The 12,777-nt window shown below is 41.1% G+C and overlaps 1 protein-coding gene across 3 annotated transcripts in view; it reads right to left on the reverse strand.

Moving 5' to 3' along the window:
* Window positions 1–3,349: 3,349 nt before the first annotated feature.
* The window catches only part of LOC137132474 (craniofacial development protein 2-like), a 35,798-nt gene continuing 26,370 nt past the window's right edge, over window positions 3,350–12,777 (reverse strand). The window contains exons 2-3 of one of the 3 annotated variants that reach the window (XM_067514951.1): window positions 4,682–4,776; window positions 3,350–4,604 (exon numbers count right to left, since the gene is read on the reverse strand). The gene's annotated coding sequence lies outside the window, so the exon portion shown is untranslated. Of the gene's footprint in view, window positions 4,605–4,681; window positions 4,777–5,148; window positions 10,422–12,777 lie in introns of those variants that run through there. The other 2 variants (XM_067514950.1, XM_067514948.1) reach the window with 2 other exon arrangements.

A 12,777-nucleotide genomic window follows, 5' to 3' on the forward strand; every position in this document is an offset into this window, starting at 1 on the left:
AAGAGAAAAAGAGGTAGGGGTGGAAATTATCTGTGAATGAGCGCAGATGGAGATTGTGTTGTCTTCTGTCCTGACATGTCCTGCATTTGTGGAGGAGAACAGGGATTTGCTGAAAACCCTCAGTTAAGTAACTGGACAGAAGAAGAGAGATTATGGTTACCTCATGGAAGTCCAACTCTCCTCTATGATATTAAAGCGTTGCGCTCACCACAATGACAGTCATACACCTCTCTCTACATGTCTGTGGTTAAATGTATTGCTTCATTCATTCCAAAGACATGTTGCAATATAATCCAAACATCAAATGCCCCCTACTAAATGATTTTGCTTTTGAAGTTGCATTGCTTAGGACCCTTTCAGGAGACAGGGTGAGTGAAAATGTATAAAAAGGTTAGAAAGACAGAGACAATCTATAGGAAATCTAGTGTCTGACGAAGTCAACATAAACACAGGGTTATGATAAAAGCTGTGTGAACGAGAACAAGACTGAGATGTCTGGTAGTTGAAACCAGGGAACTGCAGGTTGGATTTTATGAGCCTGGTTCAGGGTAAACACGTTGCATTCCTGATGGAATGCCACCAGTAGGGTAATGTGGATATACAACATAGAAAAACACTTTGACACAGTGATTAAAATCATCTGTAGTTTGTTTTAGAAAGCTACACCACTATTTTCTCCCTGGTTTTCTAAAATAGAGGGTACTATTGAGAGGTACTATTCCAACAGTTGTTTAATCTCCACAGCTTCCCTCTGGACATCATTTCTGATCAAGGATCTCAGTTCATCATGCATATAAAAAGCTTTAGTGTGAGTATGTACTCAATAATGTAAGGTTTTACAGACAGATATACAAGTTATTATAAAAAATGCACTTCTTATTAAAAACACACGAGAAAAAAGGACTTTTAGGCCTCTCATAGCTGCAGATGTTTCTGTTTTTCCATACTAACCAAAAGTTTGTCAAAGCAAAGAAATTAAATATTTGTCACTGGGTTTCAACCCAATGCAGCAGTTTTTTACTTTCTGAAGACAAGAATATATGTGTAGGCCGGAGTTGTGTAAGCTCAAAAAATTATGTTTTAGCTTGATCAAATCAGTGTCACTTATCCCTTCAGTGTTCACCACAGTGTTTCAATTCTAATTGACTTTGTTGGTGTAAAGAAGCCAAGTGGCAAAAATCTATTGCTGTTTTAATATTTATGAACCTGACTGTATATGTCCTGCAGTGACCTGCTGTGGTGTTTGTTGCCTTTGGAACAGAGAAGGGGTAAAACAAATCTGCACTAGATTTAAGATTTAAATAGTTTCATTCTTTGTGGATCACTACAGCATGTATATAATACCTACTTGGGTATAGAATTTGATTTGACAATTGTAGTGGAGTACTTTTTAGACAAGTACTTATGAACTGTGTTTGCGTGTTTCTGACAAGTCTGACACTGTCCAAACCTGCATCACCACCTTCCTGATCGGTTTTCTGGTCTGATGCAGGTTAACATAATGATTACACTGACACCTTGAGGCCACATGAACCAACTGCATGTTATCAAAAACAAATTATTACTAATTACTTTTATCAGTATTCTAAATTAAAGGGAAGTCTGTTACCATCTTCTTTCACCTCACTTAATTTTATATTTTCAATATAGTTCACATATACACTCTGTTGGAGTGTTTATGCACATTTGAGAAAGAAAGACGGATTGTAAAATGTAGCACATTCATCATAGTTGTCATTTTCAAAGTTTAATTCTTATTTAGTTCTGTGTAACAGAAGTTACTGTGAAAACAAACACAGAGGAAAAAACTGTTTGTAACCAGAAGCTGAAGGAGAATCAGGACAGACCCAGAATGGAAATACACAGGTTAGATACAGTATCCGCAGCAGGGAGTGTGTATGACTGGTTACTGATAATAAGCACCATCACTGGAAATAATGAAGCATCACTTCAATCAGGAGAAAATCCAACAACTTATCTGACAGTAACAACTTTAAGAACTGCACATTTTCACTGTTTGGATTTGTGAATTCACTCACTGAAGAACATGAACCAGTGAATTTCTTTGTCCATAGAGCAGATCACATTTCAGTCACTGCACTCTGTCTGTTTACTCTGTTTACAGCATGTTGGTCTCACGGGAGCCAGGCCGCAGTATCTGAAGAGAGAAAATGAGTCTGATAGCTTTTCTAAACCAGGGGTAGAACAAGGCGTAGATCACAGGGTTCAGACAGGGGTTAACATACACAAGAAAGGGACCAGAGAGTGCAGCTAAACCAGTTATAGGGGCTTTCCTTTGTAAAGCAGCATCTACTTGCACAAGAGAGAGACAGTAATATGGGCAGAAACACAATAAAAACACAAGTACAACAACACCCAGAGTCCTGGCTGCTTTCAGCTCAGATTTCTTAGTCATTACAGTCTCTGATTGCTGGAGTGTGACGGCTGCAACATGAGAGCGCATGGCACGAGCCTGAGACACAGCCGTCACAAACACTCTCAGATACAGAATTATGATCACAGTGATTGGAGCAAGAAATGACAAAACATTGTCAACAATTCCTGAAATGTAATTAACAAATATCCCACACATTCCGTAACAGGACCAATACTTACCTGGTTGAATAAGATGGTCCTTTAAAATGAGAACATAATAGATAAAGGAATAGAGCCACCACATACAAACACACATTTTAACTCTTGTCACAGTGACTCTGGTTGGGTAATGCAGAGGGTCACAAATAGCCACATAACGGTCGATTGATATAAAAACCATTTCTCCTATAGAGGCATAGAGACAAAACGAGGCCATAAAAGCATGTAAAGAACACATGACATCACCAAGAAGCCAACATGTTGTTATTCGGTGAACTTCTAACATTAAATCAAGCCCAGTAATGAAATCTGACACAGCCAGAGAGAGGAGGAGGAGGTTGGTGGGTGTGTGCAGCTGCCTGCAGGGAGACAAAGACATGTAATCTAATATCAGACATTATTGTAAAGTGATATGTCTTACATGTGGCACATCTGGACATTTAACATTCAGAAACATTGTCAGCAAAACAGAAAATACGTCTGGTGTCAAGATGTGAAGTTATTTACACACTAACTCTAAGTAACATTTTCTTGTAAATCAAACTGTTCACACTTATAAAAAGAATCAATTGTAAGTTTTGCTGAGTTTATCTCTGCCTGAAGTGGGAGACTGAGATGATGACGAGCAGGTTCAGAAGCACGGTGAACACAGAGAAGAACAACAGAACATATATGAAGACAGCTGTAGACTGACTAATCTTTGGTTTCCTGCAGGAGGCATTGAGGAGTTGTGGAAAGCAGAGCTCTGCTCTGTTCTGATCCTCCATCCTCAGAGAGAGGAGGAGGAGAAGCTGCAGCCCTGACAGCTTCTGACTAAAACTCTGTCAGACAACTGATTTATCAGTTTCTGCCTTACAGAACTCCCCCAGATGACATCATCGGTACACCTAATGACAAAAAACGTTTCTATTGTCTGATATCTGGAAGTCAGAGGGAAGTTTATAAGCATTAATATACTAAACCTAACTGAAGGCAAGTTGAAAATTGCGGGTTGTCCTTTAATAATTGACTTTTCAGCACTGTGATGTACATTGTTCAAGGCTTTAGATAATTTAGAAAAATGCTGTTTCTCATCAAGATAAATAAAGTCATTAAGAACTTATCAGGCTGTAGCTGTTCTGTCTTTTCCAAACCCTGAGTCATAACACCCACCTTCTTGATTTCTTTCACAAAAAGGAAAGTAAAAGGCTGCTGAATGATCAACTAAGCACATGTCAGAAAATGAAGCATTTTGGTTTTATCTACAGCCACTTCTCAGGCTGCCCTGTTACATACTCAAAGTACGTTGCTTTCCCCCCTTTTATCGCGATTTATTAAAAGCCTCCAATCTATTGCCAACCTCTTTTTAGTTTGGTGTATTGTTTTTATGATAGGGTTATGTCTTTAAGGAAAAGAATAGTAATAATCATAATAAATATATGTTTTGGTTAATATATATTGTGTGAATTGGTATTATGAAGGAATTTCATAGTTGGGGAGCAGAGCGTTTGTAGTGAGGCGAGCAGAGGGGACAGGGAGTTGGATAGATGAACATCTGAGGGTAAGGGCTGGTATGGTGATATGGAGGATGTCAGCAAGATACAGAGGGTGAGGTTATGGATGGCTTTATTAGTAAGTAACAGTATTTTGTAATGAATGTGATAGGAAGCCGGTGAAGTTGCTGTAGAACAGGTGTAATGTGACAGGATGACAGGGTACTTGTGATGATGTGCGCTGCCGAATTCTGTACAAGTTTGAGTTTGGTCTTCCTAAAAAAAACTTTCACAAACAGAAGGGAGTTGCAGTAGTCAAGCCAAGAGTGACAACAGAGTGAACCAGTAAGGCAGCGGTATGAGATGCGAGGGAGGGACGTACGAACATGCGAGGGACCTACTTTTAAGGTTGGACCCAATAAGGCACTCTGCACAACTGCTCAGTTTAAATACAGTTTATTATAAAATATAGTTGTTGCAAAACAGGATGGAGATGTAGTAAGTCCTCCGAATCGCTAGGTGATGCTGAACTCCAGTCTATGGAAGAGGATACACAGATGAGTATCTTGACAATGACTTGTAGGGTACGGTGTCTAAACATGAACTAGACTTACTAGAGTGAGTGCAGAGTCACACGGTAAATGTTGCCTGGTCCGAATTGTAGATAGCAATGATGAATTTGATGAGGGTTGGAAAGATGATCTAGCACCTTGGTAAGGGAAATAAGGAGGTATATAAACAGAATAGTGAGAGCAGGTAAAACTAATTGCTGGTGATTAGATTAGATTAGATTACATTCAACTTTATTGTCATTACACATGTAGAAGTAAAATGCAACAAAATGCAGTTTAGGTCTAACCAGAAGCGCAATAGCAGCAAAAGCAGGATATCCAGTTTTTGAATAAATAAGTTAGTAGTATTGTGCAGTATTTTGCAGATGGATATGTACATAAACAGAAATTTAAAGAAAATGGATATATACAATGATATAATAGTGTTATGCCCCTGGTCTAGGGGAACCTAGACATAACATGATGTGCCCCACCACTGCTTACATTCCCAATCAAAACCAGACCAAGTGTTGTAATACGTAACTATTTTATTCACTTCGGATGTGAGCAATGCCCAAAACAACAAACAAAAACTCTAACACCATCCCTGTCTTACCTAAACAACCAAATAAATGGAAAACAAATGACAGGGTGCCTAACCTGAACTCCTCGTCCAAAATAGGAGAAAAGGTAGTAACAACAAAGGGCCTCTCACTACCTGCTGCTCAATATTTTACAGTGAGTTATATTTACAATTTTTACAGAAATATCCAAATTCACAAAAAAAAGTGTGGAGCTCCCTGTAAGTCCAATTGAGAGTCGCGTAGAAAATGCTGGGTTGGTTGGGAGTGGCAGAGGTGGACCAGCTGGGGCTGCTGTCATCTTGGTATAAATGGAGAAGGACGCTCCATCCTGTCCAATCGGGTGGTGACAATGAGTTTGAATGGACCAATCCGTGCCGACCACCTGTGGCTCAACCCCACCCCCTCAGACACACCCACACAAAACACAGGAGGAGGAGAAAAAGACATCAATCATAACAATAACACACATAATGACTTGGGTCATAACCCCCCCCCCCCCCAAAAAAAATCAAACATTTTCCCACAAGTAAATGTTTTATTCTACCTAGCACCGAGACAGAGCATCGGCCAATATATTGTCTCGACCCCTTTTTATAATGAATTACAATATTAAAATCCTGGAGCAACAGAGACCAGTGGTGCATTAGAACAACATCATTTAGCAAGTAAGACACAAACTTTTCACATGTGAGATTTTTGATTTGGGACACACAGTGAGATAATGTTGGATCCGATAACTGCGCTCTGATTAACTGATCTCTGTCTACTGAGAGAGACAGCATCTTATCATCAGGCTGTAAATCAATGCAAACAGATTCATCAGAGTTTTTACACTCTAATGGCAAACTTGTAGGATCAGATGTGCTCATGAACGAGTCACTGAGATCCACCAAGTTTCCAAGCTTTCGTGCTTGCGCACGGGTTACAGCGCACACGGGAAACACGGGGCGAGTTTAGCGCAGTAGGATCAGACACACACACATCAGTGCTCGGAATTTCAGTAACTTCCAGAGATGGAAAAACTTTTCCACCCACCAAATCATTTCCGAGTATAAGATCTATACCTGTAATCGGTAACTGATCTGCACAGCAATTTTACACGTGCCCTTCACAAAATCGGAAGACAGCTAAACAAAATGCAAAGGCGCACGCATTACTGACATTTTCGTTCCCCAGGCCAAAATATCTGACCTGGAGTAAGACTGAGCTGAGCTGGGAAATAACAAAATTGATTTAGATTTTGAACCTTTTGTCTCTCATGGTTTTTTTTCTCTGGTGGGAGAGAAAAGTCAAGTACCAATCACTATTTTGAGAGATACCGGTGCAAAACACTCCCTGATTCGTGGGGATGTGTTGCCCTTCTCAGCTCAGGAGATTTTATTTTTCTTTCAGAAAAACACAAATGATGACGAACTGGGGAAGTGAACACATTTTTATGGGTTAACGCAAACTCGTCTGCTAAGACAGCAGCTGCAGAAATAGAAGTGACTTTTTGTTCATTTAGGTAAACCACAATTTTGTCAGGTAGCCGATTTTTAAACTCTTCTAACAAAAGGAGTTCACACGGGTGATCCAAGGTTTTAACCTTACTAGCCTGACACCATTTGTCAAACAGAACACAAACTCTACATATCTCTGTGTAGAAGTTTTTTCACATTTTCTAAATCTCTGTCTGTAGGCCTCTGGAACCAGCTCATATGCACGTAGAACAGTAGCTTTTACTTTATCATAATCTAAACTGTCTTCAATAGACAAAGAAGTACATACTTCCTGGGCTTTGCCCACAAATTTACACTGAAGCAGCAGAGGCCACACAGTCTTTGGCCACTTTAATGTAGCCGCTATACGTTCAAACGCATTGAAATATGAATCAACCTCAGATTCTCTAAACGGTGGAATGATTGCGATGTGCCTACTCACGTCAAATCCGTCTTCACGGCCAGATGAGGGGGACAGAGGCGCAGAACTGGCAGGTAAAGCAGCTCCCCACTCTATCTCCAGAGCCTTCACCTTTAGCAGCATGGCCTCCACCTCCAACTCCCGGTTTCTCACCTCCACCCCCCTTATTTGCAGGGTTAATTTTAATTCCTCCATGGTCCTGCCAGGATGAAGTGGTAGGTCTTGGAGTGGGGCAGGAGCACCAGCTAATTCAGCCAGCTCAACTTCCCCGAAGGCCGTCGGCTTGACAAAAAAAAACCTTTCCATGAGCTTTGCTGTGAGGAGCTGTTTCAGTTCTTCTTTTTTAGCATTTAAAGGCACAGGCACATCAAAAAAGTCTGCTATCAGAGCCAAATCAGGTTTCCGACATCTGTCCAACTTGTCTCTGGTCGGATTAGTTGTGAACTCCTCCAATTTAAACTCCATGCTGCCAACACCACAAAAGAAAAACCTTCCAAACAGACAAAACAACTACCGACCCAATACTTACGCCAAAAGTGAAACAAAGTGAGTTAAATTAGAATGGACGAGCCCCCAAATCATGTTATGCCCCTGGTCTAGGGGAACCTAGACATAACACGATGTGCGCCACCACTGCTTCCATTCCCAATCAAAACCAGACCAAGTGTTGTAATACGTAGCTATTTTATTCACTTCGGACGTGAGCAGTGCCCAAAACAACAAACAAAAACTTAAACACCATCCCTGTCTTACCTAAACAACCAAATAAATACAAAACAAATGACAGGGTGCCTAACCTGAACTCCTAACCCAAAACAGGAGAAAAGGTAGTAACAAAAAAAAGGCCTTCTCACTCCTACTGTGGCTACCTGGTGCTCAATATTTTACAGTGTGTAATATTTACAATTCTTTACAGACATATCCAAATCTACAAAAACAAAGTGCGGAGCTCCCTGTGAGTCCAGTTGAGAGTCGCGTACAGAATGCTGGGTTGGTTGGGAGGCCGCTCCATCCTGTCCAATCAGGTGGCGACAATGAGTTTGAATGGACCAATCCGTGCCGACCATCTGTGGCTCAACCCCACCCCCTCAGACACACCCTCACAAAACACACCCACACAAAAACACAGGAGGAGGAGAAAAAGAGATAACAATAACACACATAATGACTCGGGTCATAACACATTTCACCATGCTATTAAAATATGTGTTAAAATAATCACTTTCCGAAGCACTTTATCGGGCTGTTCTTTTAAGGCCAAAGTTACTTGTGATGCTGCATTTCTTCTCAAATGCATGATGAGAGAGTGGGGTCATCCAGTAGAAAGGACAGGAAGACCTGTGTGTTGACAGCATGGCAGGGATAAAATGCATTGCAGAGGCTGTCCGCGGCTGCATCTGTTTATTACACTGCATCTGTATTAAGGGTTGAGAGGTCCTGGGGTGGGGGCAGAGTTGCAAAGACCATCAAAGATTGAGAGACCTGAGATTGTAATGGAGTTATTTATTTATTTTTGTCCTTTCGGCTTATCCCGTGAGTTCAGGGTCGTCACGGCCGATCATTATCCGCATGATGATTTGGCAGTTCTTACGCTAGATGCCCTTCCTGACACAACCCTCCCTAATTTGCACTTGGACCAGCACTGCACAGCTGGGGATGGAAAGGGCTCTTGTGGGTTCAGTGTCTTGCCCAGAGACGCTTCGACACATAGCTGGGACTGGGGATCAAACCACTATCCCTGTGGTCCGTGAACGACTGCCTTTACCAACTAAGCTACAGCTGCCCCGCCTGAGAATTCAATGGTTTAGGGATAAAGTGAATTGAATGAAGAAGTGATCCGATAAATGTAGAGGAGTGACCAAGATGTTGTCTGTGTTGCAGTTCAAGGTTAGAATGAGGTCAATGTTTTTGCTTTGTGGTTCGGGGAAGTGGACACCAGTCTCAGGTCAAACAGTTTAGAAGAGCAGTTCCAGCCCCCACACCTGATCGGCGAGGCACGTGAGAGAAGGCCAAATGGTGCAAGCAGCTGATCAGCTGACTATGTAGCAAAAGCTGGAATGAAGTCAGCCTTTTTCACTGCAGACTGGAAGTTCCACAGGGCAGAGGAAAAAGAGGCTAGTGACAAAGCAGTCTGGGTGAGGGTCACAGGGGGGAAATGTCTTCTAGTCTTCTAGTAGAGCGCCATATCCATACCTTTGCGGGGGAGAACAGGGATCTGCTGAAAACACATGGTGAAACAAAGAAACAGGCTTTCCGGAGTAGAAACGGTTAATGTGAAGCAGCGTGAAGAAACAGAAGAACCACAAAAAGTTAGAAATAAAGTGCGTTTGAATGTCATTAAATTGTTAAAACCAAACTAATCTGTGTGCCTTTGTTACATCAAATGTGTGAACACTCTGTCATTACTAAGCTGAACCTACCTTTATCAAAAGACCAAATATCCACTTCACCAGAAGAGCAAAACTTTCTATCTAGAGTTCTTAACACTTTTAAAAACAGACTTAAGATTCAAGTGACTTAAGAAAAATTACAGAAAATCCGCTGCTTCTGAAACCAACAAACAAATATTAAACAGCACTTACTTGTTCAGTATATGTTCTGTCCTAGTTTGCTAAATGCTCTAGACAACCAGAAAAACCCAGGATCCCGCCTTTCTGGATGGATATGTTATTACCAATGAGGTAATAATTGAAGTTAGCTCAGAGAGCTCTATGGGTAAAAAGCAGTCTAAGAGGGATTTGGGCTTTATTGATGATTCTAGCACTGTTGTACGTGAAGATATATTTGTAATATTTGGGGGAGGATCTGGTGAATTCTTTCTATAATAGCTACAATTTTACTCATAAACAAAGTCATGAAGTCATTGCTGCTCAGAGTTAAGAGAAAACTAGGCTCAACAGAACTATGGCTCTTAGTCAGCCTGGCTACAGTGCTGAACAGAAACCGGGGGTTGTGAGCTCAATTTTGACCGTATAATCTTTTCTTAGTTGACTTTAGAGTTTTGCATATCTTTTTTTGGAAGCTCTAGCCGGATGTTAAATGTAAAACATTTTTTCCTCTTTGCCACTCTCTTTTAAAGCTTCGGCTTTATACATATTTGAAAGGTACACTAAACATAACAGGGGGTCCTTGATCAGAACTTAACTTTGTCCTGTAACATGAACAAAGTTTCCATGCTCGTGATAGAATTATAATAAACTGCATTGTATTGTGGCCATGAATGGCCACAGAACAGTTCATAGATAAGTAAGGCAAAAAGTCCATTCCCATCTGTATGGCTTATCTTCACATGATGACATCTCACCCTCTGAGGCACCACTCTAATCAGAGGTGTGAAGAAAAACAAGCTTCAGGATAAAAATGATGTTGCCAACACACATTATTCTTATACAGTCACTGATGTGTGTAAGACTTTCATTGAGGTAATTTCTGTTTTAAATGGTAACTTGTCTGCACGTATATAGCGCTTTTCTACCTATTAGCACTGAAAGTGCTTTACACTGCTTCTTATTCACCCATTCACACTCACAATCACACACCGATGGGAGAGCGGCTATGCAGCTGGCCAATGCTCATTGGGAGCAACTAAGTTGGGGTTCAGTGTCTTGAACCCAGTGCTCAAGGACACTTTGACACATGACCAGAGGAGCCGGGGATCGAACCAACAACTGCGTGATTGGTGGACGACCGCTCTACCTTCCTGCGCCACAGTCGCCCCAACTGGTTCTTTTTTAAAATTGTACAACTGTACAATTACACATTGTATAGTTTAGAATTGACAGATGAAACTTTTTTTGTTCCAAGCCACACAACCTAAGTGTTTCAGTGCAATGACAGATCACCAGGCATGCAAACAGCTCTTTGTCATTCTAATTAGATCTGTGCCACACAAAACTGTTGGCCAAATTCAAGCATCAGTGAGTCAGTGAGTGATGTCTGTTGCTTTAATTTCTGTGGTGTTGGCACTAGTCGGACTATTGTTTAATTTTAGCTGATTTATGTGCCTCAGTTGGTAGAGTTGCCACCTACCAACCATAGGGTCAGAGGTTTGAGCCCCGCTCTTCCTGACCACATGTCGAAGTGTCTCTGGGCAAGACACTGAACTCCAAACAGCCCATCTTCATCCCCAGCCATGCAAGCCAGGTAAAAATTTTTGAGGGTTAGGTCGGGAAGTGCATCCGGTGTAAAAAACTGTCCCAAATTAACATGCGGACAAAATAATCTGATGTGTCAACCCTGAAGTCCCAGGATAAGCTGAAAGGACAAAAAAAACAAACTTGAATCACAGATAGACCTGGTCAGTGAGAGAGATCACTGTGATTGTCTGTTCAACCGGAAGCCCCGGGAGCTGGCAACACCAAAAACACTTGCAAATTCGTATATTATGTTATTGTAATAGGAGGTGGCTCTAATGTTTTGGGCAGCCTATTAAAATGAATAAGAGGGGGATAAATACAAACCAAGAATTTCAGATTAGGGATAGCAAGGTATAGTTGATACCAACATTTTCCTTTTAATATGATACCACTAGTATATTGTAGCTTTTCATTAAGTGAAGCTTCTCTCTCATCACGCCAACTGGACTTCTTTCTTCTTGGTTAGAAAAGTTTTGCTACTTCCAAGCAGCTACTTCAGTCTGAATATAGTAGCTGGGGAACCCAGTTATATCCTCCAATTTCCCGCAAGGGGAAACAAGCCAGTGTCTTCGTGTGCCAGTCCCAAGTATGGATAAATGCAGAGGGTTGTGTCAGGAAGGGCATCTGACGTAAAACACATGCCAAATTAAAAATGTCAATCATGACTTTCACACCGAAAATGACTCCCATACCGGATCGGTTGCGACCCGGGTTAATAATGACCCCTACAGGGTACCAGTGGAAATCGGGATACTGTTGGTTGAAGAAGGAGTGGAGGAAGGCATGTTCGAAAAATGGACTGGACAAAATTATTGGCACCTTGTCACATTGTAAGAAATAATTGTTTTTCAAGCATGTGATGCTCCTGTAATTTGTATTTAGACAAACCTGTGGCAAGTAACAGGTGTGGGCACCAATATAGTAATCACACTTACTATACACACTAGTATTGACTTTATTCTGTAAACTGCCTTGACATGACTTAGTTGTGAATTGGCGCTATATAAATAAAGTTGAATTGAATTGAACTTGCAACCAGCTAAAATGGAGAAAGGTTGACTCAACCTTTGTGTTGTGTCACACTGAGCATGAAGAAAAGAAAGAAGTGTAAAGAGGTGTCTGTGGATTCTTTGGTAATCATCAGATTTCATGATTATTAAATAAGTTTGGGGTCAGAAAGCTACGTCTCCACCAGAGGTTATGGGTCTTGCAGCAGGACAATGATCCAAATTACACTTAAAAAAGCACTCAGAAATGGTTCCAAACAAAGTGCTGGAGAGTTCTGAAATGGCCAGCAATGAGTCCTGATCTGAATCCCATAGAACACATGTGGAGAGATTTCAAAACAGCAGTTGGGAAAAGGCCTCCTTCAAATCTGAATGACCTGGAGCAGTTTGCAAAAGAGAAGTGGTCCAACATTCCAGTAGAGAGGTGTAAGAAACTCATTCATGGTTACAGGAGGTGAAAGATTCAAGTTACTTTTTCCAAAGGGGGTGCTACCAAATATTAAGTTAAGGATGCCAATAATTTTGTCCAGTTC

The sequence above is a fragment of the Channa argus genome, chromosome 9 (assembly GCF_033026475.1).
Source record: "Channa argus isolate prfri chromosome 9, Channa argus male v1.0, whole genome shotgun sequence".
Lineage (NCBI taxonomy): Eukaryota > Metazoa > Chordata > Actinopteri > Anabantiformes > Channidae > Channa > Channa argus.